Genomic DNA, 10,611 nt, shown 5'->3' with positions numbered 1-10,611 from the left:
ATGATTTTGAGCTATAAATGCAAAAATCATCAATAAAAACCCTAGTGGACTTTCCAAAGAATGTTTGAAACACCATGTTCATGAAGCGTTGGAAAGTTGCAGGAGCATTTTTTAGGCCAAATGTCATGACTCTAAAAGCATAACAACCCCAAGGAGTGATGAAGGTTGTTTTCAATTGATCTTCCAATGCGATACCTATTTGAAAGTAACCCGAGTAGCCATCCCACACAGTGTACTTCTCATGACCAGCTACCTCATTTAGTATCTCATCCTGAAATGGGAGGGGAAAGTGATCTCTTTTTGTTGCCTCATTAAGTGGACGGTAATCCACACACACCCTCACTTTCCGTTTTCTTAAGAGTGACAACAACGGGAGAGACCCACGCTGAATTCTCCACTGGATAAATGAAACATGCTGCTAGAAGCTTTCTTACCTCCTTGAGTAAAGCCTGCTCCTTGATGACTCCTAGCCTTCGTAGCTTCTAAGCCTTAGGTGTGGCCTCTGGCTTCAACTCAATTTTGTGTTGAACAGCATCTACTCCACGCACATCGGTGTAGTCTTTAGCAAAAAGCCTCGGAAATTTCCTTAGCACACATTTGAACTCCTCTCTTTCGTCCTTTGTAAGTGTTGTAGACAACATACCTTCTAACATTCCTTCATCTTGCACATTTTGGTTCTCTTGAGTACCTACCTCTTCCAAACCTCGAGAAGAGGTCTCCTGGTTGTTTGGCTTAAAGCTTACCCCCATGACTTTGATGGAAGACTCCTCTTCAGTAATGCTGCCACTACTTTCCTCTTCTGAAGTGTTATCAGTCCAATCTTCTTCCGTCTCACTTTGAGATGATTCTTCATGGAGCTCCTCTTGGTGTTGCTCCTTCATGTCAAAGACAACCTTCTTATGATTGTCATTCCTGCAAATTAGCTTTCCACTCTCCCAATCCTGCAAAGCTCGCATTTTCATTAGCCATGGTCTTCCTAGGAAAAATGGGTAACCATTTCCTTTGGTAGACATGACATAGAAATCCACTGCCTTCTTAATGCCAAAGGCCTCCACAAAAACATTTTTTCAAATGCCTACGCACCTAGCCTTGCTATTGTTTGCCATCTTGACTTTAATTTCAGGTGTCTCATGGATGTGCATGCCTAGTCTTTGCATGAGCCCCTCTGTCATGATGCAAATTTGTGCACCCCATCCACTAGACCTTTCCTAACCAATCTTCCTTTGATGTAACAATCTAGCACAAGTGTAATATCCTCGTTCATTTCAGCATGTGCAATTTTTACAACAAGAACACTCTCTTTTACCTTTCTCCTAGTGCTGACTTCCTTTGTTAAATCCCTCCTAACTTGTGGGCATAATGCAAGAAACTGAGGCCATGAGATATCATGACCCTTACCTCGCATGTCTTCCAACAGGTTGTATGGAGCCATACCATGTCCAAGAGGGAAGTCTTGGAGATTGATACAACGTCGAGTCCTCTTAGCTTCTTTGGTCTCCTTTGCCTTCTTGCCTCGTCCATGGTCACTCTGTGATGTGACACCTTCTTTCTCTTTACCTTTTCCTCGGCCACACTTAATGCCATTTGCTTCCATGTCAACCGCATTTGAGTTTGTCACCTCTACCACATGCACATTTGGATATGGAAAAGGTGGAACTCCTTCCACCCCTTGTGGAGGTGGTCTTGGTCCATTTGATCTTTGTAGAAGCCTTGGTTGTTGACCAGTTCCTTCACCTACATTCGTCACTGGGTAATTCAAGTTAGGTCTCCCTGGCTCCCCACGGGGCTAAGGACAATTATACATCCCATGTCCAGACTCTCCGCAATTCCAACATTGCAAGACTCTCCTAGGTCGTGGATCTTGCTCTACAGACTTCTTTGCTTGTCCCTTTGGACCTACAGCTTGTGCAAGGTGAATTGACAGGCTACTTAAAGATTCATTCAACTTCTCGATTACTTCAGCTGTTACCTCAGGAAGCTCCCTAGATGTCGATGCTTGTGACTTACCTTTGGGTCTAAGACCTTCTATTGGAACCTCTCCCCTTAGGCACTTGAGTTTCCTATACTTCTTGGAAGCTCTAATTTCAGCAGCATCATAGGTGGCAAGTGTATCCGCCTCCACCTTTACCTTAAGATCAGGAAAGAGTCTAGCTATGAATCTCTCCTTCTTTAGAAATTCTGCACCATCACCAGGGTTAGCAACATTTCGTATCCATAGAGCCCAAAGACGTAGAAACTCTTGCTTGTACAAGTAGTAGTTATCTAAATCTTTTTGCTTATGAGAAACAATGTCTTGCCATAGTTTTTGAGTGTTTTGGGGATCAAAGAAGTATCTCTTGAAATGATTCAAAACTTCTGTGTAATTCCCCTTAACTTCCTCAGGCAAAGAGTCAAACCAAGTGCTAGCATCTTTCCTAAGGACCACCTCAAACATTTCTACGCGCTCTTGGTCAGTTACTATCCTCTTGATACGGCAAGACATCTTGAAATTTGCTAAAAATAATTGTGCATCCTCTCCAGGCTCTCCAAAGAAAAGAGAATATCTGGACATTTGGCGTTGGCTTTCCATTATTATGAAAGATTACAACACGAGATGCAACAAGGGATACAATAGAAACTTAGAACCACTCGCGTGCAAATGAAGAAGTAAGAAAGTACCACTCTAGGTTTTCTTCTTTAGCTATCCAAGCTTCAATGAGGTCTCGATTTGTTTGATCAAAACAAAAAGGTAGACTATTTATGAGCTCTTAGAAGGTTGAAATTCTTCAAAGCTAAGGCGATAAACAGAAATCTCTACAACTTCATTCTCTGGATCTAGAAGAGCAACCACGTCCCAAGTAATGAATTGCACTTGCTCTACAATTCCCAATGCACAAGCAGTTTGTATAAAAACTAGATCTTCATGCTCGTTGAAGGCTGTAAGAAAGTAGCAGTTGACTAGGATCTCCTTTCCTTCGAGTTCCACATAGTCGGAATGAGGCAATGTTCTCACAATTTCATAAAGAACATCCTCATCAAGTCCAATCAAGCTTGCAAGATTTAAAGACTCCACTTGTGCTACAAGACTCCTGGACAAAAACTCCTCAGGATTATGGTTAAATCATTCATAAGCATCAAGATATTTACAATGTCTCTATGAACAAAGTGTCATAGAAATTAGAGAAGGATGAGAATTTATACAAATTTGCAATCTTCTCTATGCTCTCTTTATTAAGACAAGCCCTGAATAGCTCCCTATCTCCTTTGTTGAAAGTGAAAGGAAGACTATTAATAAGACGCAAAGGAGGGAAAAATTCACCAAATGTGAGTCTATGAAGCATGAACTCTGGCCGCAAGTTTCTTAAAGAGTCTTCCTCAATGGTGAAATGCACTCGCCAAACACCAAATTTCCCTCTATTTACCAATCTTAGGGCACACACTATTTGGATGAATGTGCGGTCTTCCTTAGTGCCCAACAGCAAAAGGAAAATGGAATCCACATACAGGACATTTCGTCTTAGCTTCACCACCCTCTTGTTATGAGGGAGACGCTTTACTACCTGCTCCTACAACTCAATCGGTAATAGAGCTAGATCTCTAAGGATTGAACTTTCACTGCACACACACTCCTTGTTAGAACAAATGATCGTTTCTTGTTTTTGTAACAAACTTGGACAAAGAAAAAACCAACATACACACTATTTTGCTTGGCTGCACTTCATTTTAAAATAAAATGAACACATGTACATCAAAAGAAGTGTGGTAGTTGATGAGAGGTAGGATGACAGGTTGTGGAGATGCAAGAATTTCCCCTGTTCTTTCAACTCCAAACATAAACACCATACGCTACTGCAAATGTATCTTTCTACTAAGTGCAATATTTATCCTAATATGTGGTGTGAAGTAAAAAGAAAAAATTTCTGAAAAGATCATACAAATTCTCGTGATTCATGCAAACTACTTGACTATTCTAAAGATTGATCCTACACAAAAACATACACAAGTTGGTCCTGCATGGGGGCACCAATTTGAGGCGGTCCGGGGCTGGCAACAAGAAGAGTGACCTCTAAGCACTCTTCTAGGCTCCCGTGCTGCTCAATTTGGGTTGGGGTTGAAAAAAACAACAAACACACACACAAACCCGCAACCTAACCCTACACAAATTTGGGGCACCACCTAGTTTTGGATGCGAACTAGGACGCGTAGAGAGAGAGAGAGAGAGAGAGAGAGAGAGAGAGAGAGAGAGAGAGAGAGAGAGAGAGAGAGAGAGAGAGAGAGTGCTCGGGTTGCTTTGAAATATATCGACAATGATCAAGCAAACACAATTATATATGTAAGAAAGAGAGAGAAAGGGGAGGGGGTGCTTGTTGCATTAATATCTTCTTACAAATCTGTCTTGACCAATCAAAGTGAGATTACTATTTTTTCAACATAGCTTAAGTAAATTACACCACAACACATCACAAGAAAAGCCACCCCAGTCCCTGTCTTAAGGCCAGGGGAGTCCTCTCCACCCTGTCGCCCTCTTACAATATGTGGGATTTATGGCTAAATTGATGACAACACCCATAGACAAGCTATCAAGAACTTAAAAAAAAACATCAAGATACTTACACATCATTGTTGTCCATTTCTTCACGTTGAAAGAGAGACAAGGTATCCAAGCTTAGTCCAAATGCACCCTCCTTGATTCAGCAAATGTTGGGCTTACACTAGTAGGAGAAATGATAGATCTCCTACTCTCAATTGAATGATCACTCTCTCTCTTACAATGGCATAGAGTTCCCTTGCTAATCACCCCTATTACAACACATGCACATGCATAAGACAATTAGCTTCCACTGAAGAGCTCCTTCTAGATAGGTTGAGCTTGGCTTCTCAAGCTATAGCATAGTGCTCTTGCTTATGGCTCCCCCCTTTTGTGCTAGCTACACCCTCCTTTTATAGCAATTTTGAGGGCTAGGGTTACTCCTCTGACCATGGTTGGGTTAGATTTTCAGCACTTATCTAATTTCTTTTGCATTGGAATTATCAAGAAGTTGGTGGGGATAGATGAAGAAGAGAGAGAGGAGAGAAGTGGCGGTGATAGGACTTTTCATAGTAGGTGAGTGTTAGTAAATTAGTAGAGTTAGTATTTTTATTGATTTACAAATGGAATTGGATATCTACAATGGGAGTATCCAATTAGGATACAAATAAGGAAGAACAAACTCTTAATAGGTAAGAAAATATGGATTTCTTACAATGTTGATGCTCCAAGTGTCTTGAGTAGGATCAATTTTGATGCTTGTTGATGGTCCACTAGCTTTGACGGTACGTTTTTTCTCCACTCTTGACCTTCCTTGGGAGCCAAGGTAAGTGAACATGAGTAATCAATCACCATGATGCTGTCTTTCAAGAGAAGAGGCTGAATTTTGTGGTTTTTTTTATAGATTTGGGTAATATGGATAAGGAAAAATGAGACTAGGTGGTCAATTTTGGAATGGAAGTGTGTGTAGTAGACATGAGTTCACCATGGTTTCTCTTATTCTTCAAGGTTGAGAAGAAGGTGAGTAGTGTGCAGAGAAGAGTGGTGAGAGAGGTGGGGATGATGAGTGGAGAAGTGTGTGTGAAAGAGAAAAATGATAAAGTGGAAGAGGGAGTGTGGCTCCATAGCATGGGCAAACTGGGGTCCACCAATAAAATCATAGCTCACAGCTCGTAGCTCAAAAAAATATGAAAACTATTGAGGTAAAAGTTCAGTCCACGAGTTACAACTTTTGTTTGTATCACCTTTACAAATTCGGAGAGCAAGTGACCTTTAAAAATTCAGCAAAACGGACTGTCTTTTTCCACTGCACAAAGTCCTTGTGGGGTCCTTCTTTGGATGATTCTTTTGAATGCCTCCAAGAGTGAGCCCTCCATAGTGCATGCATGTATGCCACATACCCTTGACCTTATTTGGTAGGTCTATAATTGAAGATATTGTTGAGATCATGATATAAGTGAATAGTACAACTAAGAAAATCAAATATTGAGGGGTCTAAAAAGAATATGTACATGTCAAATATAAATAACATAGGTGGAAAAAATATAAAGGGGTCAAAATAAATCTCTCTCATTATAAGTCTACCATAAAAAGATGAATATTTGTGGTGGTCTAATTTTTGAAAGTAATAGAGAATAGATGTAGAAAGGAAAAAATCACAATAGTCAAAAAATATACACATAAATAGAATTAGTTTTTTTGGATTTTTGTTGGGATGGAGCTACAAAAAAACTAAAAGAATCTTGCATGAGATTATTTTTATATGGAATAAAGAGTATGCAAAATGGTAAGAAAAAATATGGTAATGGTGAGTCAATGTACATAGCATAAATAACACACCCTAGGTAGAAATATTTAAACAAATACCAAATAATTATAAAAAATCCTTTTATTTAGGCCCTATATACAAGGAAATATTTACACGCAAATGGGCCATAATATACTTATTATTTTTTTTTATTTTTTTTTTTGGCTCAACTAGCTAATTGAGGGTTTATTAAAAAGATATGGGAAAAGTCCCCTAACTCACACACACCTATATAGAGTGAAAAGGTGAGGGTAACCACAGTGTTTGAGTGATTTGATAGGGTGAGGTAACTCACTATGGAAATTACAGAGAGCCAAAAAACAGCTATCACTACCATAGAGGATATCCTATGGCTTTGGGGCCACATGGTCTCAATATTGAGCGTAGAGGATTTCTTACTAGCAGAGAGGGTACCTTGTGGCCCTAGGTCCATAGGGTGCAAACACAGAGAATAGAGGATTTCTTACTAGCACAGAGGGCACCCTATGGTCTTTAAGGCCATATGGTGACAACATATAGAATAAAGGGTTTCTAACTAGCATACGAGGCACACCTTGTGCGCCTGGGGACATAGTGTGCCAACATAGAGCATAGAAGGGTTTCTTATTGGCATAAACAACATCTTGTGGCCCTAAGACAACCTACAACCTTAGGGACATAGGGTGGCACATAAATAAAGTCCCATATGGCTTTGAAGGATTGGACCTCTTTATACGTTGGGACCAGCTAACAATCCTAACCCTATGGCCTTGAGGTCATAAAGAGACATATTAAAGTCATAGACATGTCTACAAAGAGCACCATATGGCCTTAAGGCCATAGGTGCAATAGATGGCATCTCATGGTCTTATGCCATAGGATACTATATAGTATTGTTTTCACTTTTTAAGTGTGAAATATTAGTTTGAATGTTGTTTAAATTATCGTGTATTTAAAACTTGATATCATGCTAGAAAACCATGACCAAGGATTTTTTTATACATGGATTAAGGTCACCAAATTATGACAAGAGTGTTTAATAGTATTTGTCTTTACATATTATCTTTTTTAATTGCTGTAATCAATCTATATGCTGCTTTAAAATCATATCAATTGGTTTTTTTGACACCTCATTTTTTGACAAGCTACTTCTAGAAGCATTTGTTGATTTTGAAAAGAACTGATGTCGTACAAATCCTCTTTTCAAAAACTATATTGGAGGTTTATTCTTAAATTTTTTAGTAGAAAAATTAAAATAGACTCATACAATTATGATAATTTATCTAAATTAAAGGCAATTAAAGCTTAGAAATCATTAAATAACACAATCCTAGCATAAACATTTAGAATTTGGGAAACGGGATTTTCCCAAATTATCTAAAATGGTGTTTGTTCCTAAGTGGAGTAATTATCTGGTTACTTACTTATCGAGCCAAACATTTCATGAGGATATGAGTAAACGCCGTCAAAGAGAAATTGAAACAGAAGCAAGAGACTATGCTCTTATTGGGAGCCAATTATATTGGAGAGGTAAAGATCAACATTTGCGTCTTTGTGCAAATGAAAACGAGTATATTCTGATTATAGAACAAGCACGTGCTGGATTAGTTGGAGGTCACTTTTCTAATGAGACCACCACAAGAGAAATCTTGATGGCAGGCATATGGTGGCCAACACTTTTTGCAGATGCCAAAGAATATGTTGAAGGTGTGATGCTTGTCAACGAGCAAAAATGCCAACACGAGTAGACAGCATGCCCTTAAGACCAATGATGGGGGCTAGAGCCTTCACAAAATGGGATATAGATTTTGTTGGACCGATACAGCCACCTGCTTATAGAACCCAAGCTCAATATATCATTGTAGCTACGGACTATTTGACCAAGTGGGCTGAGGCTAAAGCGACTCAAAAGAATGATGCCATAACCACTGCTGCATTCTTATATGAGTATGTATTCACGAGATATGGACTGCCAATAGAGATTGTCAATGATCGGGGAACTCATTTCCTCAATGAGGTAATAGATTATTTGCTTAATGAGTTTATGGTCATCCATAACAAATCAGCTCCCTATCACCCACAAGCAAACGAACAAGCTGAGCATACGGATAAAATTCTTAGCTCGGTACTAACCAAAGTGGTTAGTTCAGGAGGGACAAACTAGGAAATGAATCTCCATGCTGCTCTATGGGCTTATCAAGTTTCATTCAAAACAGCTCTAAATAGTACACTCTTTAACTTTGTTTATGGTCTTGATGCCATACTGCCAATAGAATTTTGATTGCCGACATTAAGGGTAGCATAGAATCTTGAGTGGACTGGACATGAAATGTCAGAAAGACTTGAAGATTTGGAAAAGCTAGACGAGCAAAGGCTAATTGCTGTAGCTCATATCTATGCACAAAATCAGAAACAAAAACTGTTTTTTGATTCCCACTTAATCACAAAAATCTTCAAAAAAGGGGGACTTAGTTCTAGTCTATTTCCTTAAGCAACACATTCCCAAGTTTAAGAAAAAGAGAAACGGACCATTTATCATTGAAGATGTATCTCCAAGTGGAGCAGTAAAATTGTCCACCCTGGATGCTGGACCAATGGCTAATTGGATTAGTGGATGTCATTTAAAGAAATACAATCTGCCACTAACCAATGATTTGCTAGAAAGAATGCATGCAGCCAAACAAAGGAAGATCAAGCGACAGCAGGTTATTGATGAAGCCCAAGAGGAAGCTGGACTTTGGGTACTCAAGCATAAAGCTGCTCTCAAGAATCAATAGATATCGATTCCCTTCAACACTATGGAAATAGATGATCGACAATGGGAATTACCTAAAGACGCAGTTTCAATAGATGATGACTGGTTAGATGGAATGGATCTGTGCATCAAAGTGCAGCTCAACAATCATAGCACCAATTCTTTGGTTGACACAGGAGCTAGAGTGAATGCCGTCAGTTATTCTACATACAAGAAGGCAACAAGTCAAGCATTGACAGCAGGAATAGCAACACTCAAAGGATGCAACAAGTAGGAGTAGTCAACTTGAACGTGGTAGTACATGAATGTCCATGTTCGCATCAGTTTTTATGCTTGCTAGATGAACACATGAATGAGACGATGATTCTTGGAATTCCCTGGATGCGTACATACAAAGCAATACCAGATTGGGATATGAATCAGCTAAAGCTATCACCTAAAGGTGGGCAACTCATTGTTCCAATTGCACCAAGCAAGGAAGAATGGAAAAGAAGCAATCAACAGACCAATCCACGAAGCCAATCTTCTCCATCCCCTTGACAATCAAAAGCTACATGTAGCATGCAAGGAGTCAGGAAGATTTGGGTACCAAAAGCACAACTTAAGGTTAAATCAATTCAGATCTGGGTGCCTAAAACTTCCCCGAAGAAACAAAAGAAGGTTCCAAGATTTGAACACAGAATCGAGCATCTACAAGCAAGGAACCTAACATGAAAATGGTTTGGAAGAAAAGGAGCACTTATCTCCTCCACAAACCGTGAAACCAATCAAGTAGTGGCGAGTTAAGTCTCAACAGAATCCACCACACCATGCAGCACCAAGCCGACTGAATTACCAATGGAGAGAAAAAGCTGGACAACAGTCTAAAGTGCTACCAACAGCTCAAGCAATCAGAGTGATAAAGCACCCTGATGGTACAATCAAACAGAGCGCACAAAAGCTACAAGATTTTCTCTTTGGAAGACATCAGCAGCAAACCTCGACATCGAAAACCCTTGAGTTAAATACTCAAGATCCAGCTCTTGCACAACATATTGGTTTTCATTGCATTGATCTCATATCATGGTAGGGCCAATCACAGCTATGCATAGACACAATTTTTCAACCCATGCACGCAGTCGTCCCGGAGTGCGCCATCTAGGAGGGGTGGAAGGGCACTAAGTACTAAGTAATTAAGGGCAATGTTTGAAGAGGGAGGAAAAAGTTCCATGTTAACGTGTGATTTTTTGCAAAGCTACCTAATAATGCCCTTATAATTCATCAACAAGGGAAAATTCACTGATAATATCTTCCCAACGAGTGTAAATAGTGTATACTATCAAAAAATCATCAAAAATAGTCATTTTTGGGTATTTTTCTTCATTTTTTTTTAATAAGGAAGCTTAAAAATGGAGAAATACAACAAAAAACAATAAAGTTGTGTTTTTCAAGGGATTTTCTTAATTATTGGAATTTTACTTTACTTTTTTAGAGCATTTTGCTATTTTCTTTGATTTTTTCCAATAAAAAGGTCAAAATTAATAATAAATAGAAGGGAAGCTCATATGGAAAAATTGAAGACAC

This window comes from Adiantum capillus-veneris, chromosome 9 (assembly GCF_014529385.1).
Source record: "Adiantum capillus-veneris isolate H3 chromosome 9, ASM1452938v2, whole genome shotgun sequence".
NCBI lineage: Eukaryota > Viridiplantae > Streptophyta > Polypodiopsida > Polypodiales > Pteridaceae > Adiantum > Adiantum capillus-veneris.
This window is presented reverse-complemented; position numbering follows the sequence as displayed.